The sequence below is a fragment of the Talpa europaea genome (genome assembly GCF_964194135.1).
Source record: "Talpa europaea genome assembly, chromosome: 2".
NCBI classification, from domain to species: domain Eukaryota; kingdom Metazoa; phylum Chordata; class Mammalia; order Eulipotyphla; family Talpidae; genus Talpa; species Talpa europaea.
Window position 1 is genome coordinate 23,821,312 of NC_140068.1, and position 6,000 is coordinate 23,827,311.

Here is a 6,000-nt window from a genome sequence, read left to right on the forward strand (position 1 = left end):
CTTTCCTTCTTACTGCTTTCCTCAACTCTGCTCCCCTAATCACATAATACATTCCTGGACATATATTGGAATTGCATGAATAATCCAAAACATTAAAGGCATTTACCTATATGCTTATGTTGGTATTGTGGGTTTGTCTGAAATTGGAATTAAACCCATGGCCTCTTTGGGAGGCTTGGAGTAGCACCCCCTTGGGAATTGAAAAACTGCTGTTCTTTCCCTTCTGCTCCCTGCTCAGACTTCTCCTGCTTTCCTGACTTCTAATCAAGAAAGAAAATCTGGGTCATCTTTCAGTATGGCTCAGCTCTCCCTTAAGCAAAGCTGTGCTTGCTGGCTTGCATTTGAGAATAAAGGGAAAGGATCGCAAAGTTCTTCTCCCTGATTCTTGAAAGATCAAGCTGTTGTGGTGATGTCAATGAAAGGGTCTCCTAATTGTCACAAAGAAGGTGAAAAATAAGTTTGTCTTCAAGGTGTCTCCACACTGACCATTGAAAATTAACTTTTTAATTTTGATATGGTTTTGAAAACACAAAGCACTTGAAGCCACAGTAGGATAAATTGCACAAGTTCACATGTGTGTATGTTAGTAAAGTTTGAAATCATGCATGACATTCAATTTATTTTTTTTAAAGATTTATTTATTCATGCATACAAGAACCGGTGTGCAGGCCAGAGATGCGGGGGTTGGGTGGGTGAGAGGATTCCCCAGAGACAGACTGGGGAGCAGAACAGACAGATGTATTGAAATACACTGCTGAGGGGAGCAGCGGGCAGGTCAGGAGAGGTCTGCTGCACAATGTGAGTCACTTCCCTGGTGGGGGATCGAACTTATGTTGCAGTGGCTGCGGACAGCTTCATAGTGCTGCGTCTTAACCCATTGTGCCACCAGGGAGGTCCCCATGACAGCCAATTTAATGTGCCACTATTTATTTATGTTGATGTAGATAAAGAAAAATGAATAAACCAGACATTATTTTTTAAATTTAACTTTAAATGAACCTTTGTGTGAAGAGAAACCTAAATATTTCCTTAAAATCTTGAATCAGTATTACTTTGATTTGTGCTATACTATACTATATTTGTGTTTATACTTAGATGAATACAAATCTTCCATTATTACTTTTGTAAATTTCCCTAAATTGTCTTAAATATCTTTGGTATCCAAAGGGAATTATACTTACATATGTATATAATGAATGCATAGTTCAGATTCATTGTATGGTTTTTACAAATTAATTAACCTCTCCTATTGGGATTTAATTTATTCTGATTTCTAAAATGTTGAAATTTAAGGGGCTTTTTGTAAAATATTCTTCTTGGCTTCTTTATGTTGTAGACTCCATAGTTTCATCCAGGAAATTCCGTCATTAAAACATATAGGATAATTATCATACTATTCCTGTATTGGAGGTAGCACTTTTTTTATTAATTCCTATAAGGAAAGTCAAAGTACAAAGAGGAAAGAGTTATATAACCCAGGATAAGATAATTAAGTCCTTTAAGATACTGAAAGACAAGCTAGAACGAAACAAAACCCATGAGTTCTGTACTTGCACGCCCAAATACTATTGTGCACAGCAAAAAGTATTGGCAGGTCTTCTTCTCTTTAAACTGGAAAGAATTCTTTGTTCCAATGACTAGAAACTAGTAAACTAAAATTCATTTTCAAGAAATTGTGACTCAAAAGTATTTTTAGTAAATGTTTCAGTGTTAACAGACTCAGACAGTTATCACTGACCTTACAGATCAGGGTTAAGCTTAGTTGCAAAGCCTGGTGTCCAGAATCAACACCAGCTATAAATCAAGAGAGAAATGTGAAATGCTGGAGCACAGGGGAGGTGAGGTGAGAGATGTGTGGTTGGCTCAAGTTCATGCTGTAGCCACTGGGAAACTGACCCTGGCTGTCTCTGGCCTAAGGCCGCCATGCCAGCTTCTCTATCCTCAGGAGCTGAGTCCCCCCCCCAGGCTCTTCTTATTTCATGATTCAAAGCTGGACGAGCGTTTCCTTCAGCAATCCCTCCATGTGAGCCCTGGCAGCACTGCTTTTCCATTTGGATCAGCCCAAAAGGTCAGAAACCAAGAATAATATTTACTGTATGAGTGCAGGTTCTCAGCGCTGCAAACCCTGGAGCCCAGATCACCAGAACTGTACTCACCCAGATGAAAGGGCTGCACTTCATCCTGCTATGACCCTTCTAAGTCCAAGAGGCCACCGTCCGAGATTTCAGAAATGCACATTTCTGCTATCAGATGAGTCGCCTGTGATAGTTGTTTGGAACTGACTCCTTTTTAGAAATGGATGCTGAGTTGGTGGTCTTTAGTAAGACAGGTTGGTAACCATAGGAAATGGAGAAAGGCGAGTTCTACAGCTCAAAGGCTTCCTTGGGCAGCTGGGTGGTAAGTCTATTTGCAAGATACAGAGGAGACTTTGGGAACAAACTTATGTCCAGAGGAGAGAAAGTCAAGTCAACTAGCTTGACCTGTTAACAGAGCTTTGGTGGTGAGAGGAATGATTCTTAAAGACCAATCACTTTGGGAAAATCCAGATCTGGGCCATTGTCATCTTTTTTTTTTTTTTTTTTTTTTAAATAGAGGCATGTTTTATTTGTTTGTTTGTTTGTTTTGTTTATACATGCACTGGGTACAGTCAGAAGCGCGGGAGGGTGAGAGAATTCAACAGAGCCAGAGCAGGGAGCAGAGCAGGCAGAAGGACCAAAGCACACTGCTGAGGGGAGCAGTAGGCGGCAGGAGAGGTCTGCGCGCCATGTGGGACCCTCCTCCGGTGCCAGGGAGCAGCCGGGGATCGAACACACGCCACAGAGGCCGCGGGCAGCTTCGCAACCCAGCGCTCAACCGCTGCGCCACCGGGGAGGCCCCTGGGCCATTGTCATCTTTCCAGACTTTATATATTAAAAAGTGAAGTGACAAAAATCAATGCTAAAATTATTATTTTAAAAACATATGTACTTAACTAATTAATTGCTGACAACAACAGATTGTTGTATGTAGCTTGATATTCCCAAGGAAGTGAAGAATTTATAGAGGTGAACTTGTGAGGGACTATACTTTCAACTGGAAATAAAGCCAGCTTTAAAGACAACCCTCTCCCCTCTTACCTCAGTCAGCTTATCTCCATGACCTGCACAGTTAACCCCACTTGGAAATCACATCAAAATCTCACTTTTTTAGGCTTTTTCTGGCCTTAACATATGTCAGGAGAAATGGCTTGCCCAAGTTTTAGAGAGAAGGCTTTGGACAAGCATTGTGTGAGGTATTTCACCATAAATTCTGGCTGGTGTCTGGCTTACACTGTAGGACTTTGTTGCCCTTTAAGATCATATCACCTAGCCAGACACCTCGACACAGACTGTCCTGGCTACTAAAGCAGCAGCAGCAGCAGCAGCAGACATGCACTGGAGGGAGACTGGCAGACATGCATATGGATGAAGTCAGGCCTGGGAGCCACAAGCAGTGCTGACAACCTGGAGGGACTGAAATTAGCCAGCCGACACCAGGGTGCCCAAACTGGTTTTACTGCCAATGTCTGTTGTGATAAATGGGTGCCCCTGTCCCAGTAGTTTATCATCTTAAACATCACCTTTCTCTCTGGTGGGGTTGACAGGAGTTGCTGAGGCAGCTGAGTTTCCAGGAGCAGGCCTGGGGCTGGCTCACAGAACACTGAGGCAAACCATCCCGATATGTCGCCATAGGTCCTTAGAGGGGTGCTTTCTAGTGGTGAAGAGCTTACTGTAAATATCAGAAACAGAACTCAAAAATTATGACTCCAACTTACAACCCCCTGAGGAAACTCAAAAGTATGCGTATTTACCTCAAATGAATCGACCAGTTTAAAATGCAATTTCAATTGCTTCTGATAGGGGATTTTATTTTTCATTCAAAAATAGTCCTTGAATCTGGTTTTGTAGGTTGACTTTTCTCAATTGGAGGAACTCAAGTACTTTTTAGCCTCAGCATTCTGAGCTCCAAACAGTCTGGCGTCAGCATGCAATTAGCCTGGGCTTCTAAGAGTTGGAGCGCTATTTGCTCAGATTGTATGAGCAAGAACTGGTTTTATAAGATTTGTAGGTTGAGCAGAGTTGGGCTTCTTAGTTTAATTTTTTTTCCTTATGAAAAGTCTTCCCCAAAAGGATAAATTATTGAAAGAATAAGGATGAAAGCCAGGGACATGTCACCAAACTACGGTGGTGAGAAAGGGAGGAAGTTGAATGGGTTTTTTCTCAAGGAGCAAATACCAAATATCAAAGTAAGGAAGACTTCTTCTCCTATCATTGCTCAAAAAGCACCCAATTGCAGTTAAAAGCACAGAACCTGGAATCCCCCCAAATACTTACCCACTGAAACATTGAGTCAAATGTATTATCTTTATCATAAATCATAAAAACATTTTTTTCTGTTTTGTTGTTGGCTCTTTGATATTATTTTCCTTCCTAGATCCCAACACACTGATGTACGTATTTACTAAATGGCTATGCCTCCATGAAATACTATCTTTGTATACCATTAGGTAGAAGTAATAATAACACTAAAATAATTTATTATATTTTTCTAATTTTAGCAGCTTTCATTCTTTTTGAGCAATGACTCATTCTCTTCTGTTCTGGCAAAATATCAGGCCGAGAAATGCAGTCATTTGTTTAACTTATAGGAGTAATTTTTTCCTCACTAAAGTCAAGAGAAATTTAAGTATAAACTCTTAGATTGTGCTTGGAAGCAATTGTTCTCAGAAACACTCATGACTCAGGTCTGCCTGGCATGGTTATGTGCTGGAGCTGTTCGCTACATCCATATTACTTTATCTAAAATGTCTTGGATGCACCTGTTTGCCACTTTATGGACACTGATGTTGGATTTGCCTCTAGTTGAGCTAAGTGCATTGCTAATTTAGAAATCTGCCTAAAAACAGCTTCTCGGTCTCAAATGCACAGAATGGGTGCATTGAGAATGGGTGGGGGGGTAGGGAGGAAAATAATTAGAATCAGTTTGTACTGTGAGACAACCCCAAGCCAATGAAATGTCTTATTTCTGTTGGGAAACTAAACTGTAGAAACCCCAAGGCAAAGTCCATGAAGAATTTTTTCATGAGGTTAGCCAAATGTTGTAGGTACTGCCCCAAACAAAGGAATTCAAGAATTTATGAAAGCCACAATTATTATGCAGGAAAGAAGGTATCATTTTATTTCCTTTGCTATCAGGAAGAGAGAATGTTCAAACTTTTGCATCAGTGTTACGGAGATTTTACCTCATCAATTCAAACTAACAAATTTTTGTTGAATGATTATTGTGAGCCAAATGCTCCTATTACTATAGTTGACCTCCAACAAATAAGCAGCCAGTTATTTCACCAGCAAAATGGGTTATTCAGTAACAACAAAAAGCAATTTGGAACCTGCTGTCTCCTGGCATAAAACTTGCATACTTACAGTCTTATAGAAAAAGACAAATCATAAGGAAAACTGAGGAATTACTGAAATAGAAAGCAGTGGTTAGATCACAGGACAGTCCAATGTAGAGATACCAGTGTGGATGGTATTATTGGTCAAGTGGGTAAAAACCCTGCATTGGTTGTAGGATCGTGAGATTCAAATGTCTGTCATGTATTATCTGTGCTCCCAAGAACGAATCACTTTGCTTCTCTCCAGGATTTACCTGGGCTTACCAGAGAAGGTACAGTGTGGAATCAGAGCACCTGATTTGTGACCAGCTAGACCTTGATGTGTCCCCTAAACTTCTCTTTCGCCCTGTCCTTATTCCTAAGATAAAGATAGAAACATGACCTACTTCATAAATTGTTGTGAAAAGAAATGAGGGAAGAGTGCCCTGTGCCTGATAGTAACCACTTGGTAAGTGGTTAGCATTGCTCTGTTAGCCTCAAATTTCCTTTCTTTGAACTGGAGATGTTATCACCTGATAGGGTTAGTGTAAAAAGAAGGAATAGTGTGAAAATTAGTATACAGGAATCTCATTTAAAAGGTGGTTGTG

The 6,000-nt window shown here is 40.5% G+C and overlaps 1 protein-coding gene across 1 annotated transcript in view; it reads left to right on the forward strand.

Moving 5' to 3' along the window:
- SLC2A12 (solute carrier family 2 member 12) overlaps window positions 1-6,000 on the forward strand; it is a gene marked incomplete at its 3' end in the record, with an annotated part of 60,577 nt that overhangs the window by 985 nt on the left and 53,592 nt on the right. The window lies entirely within an intron of this gene.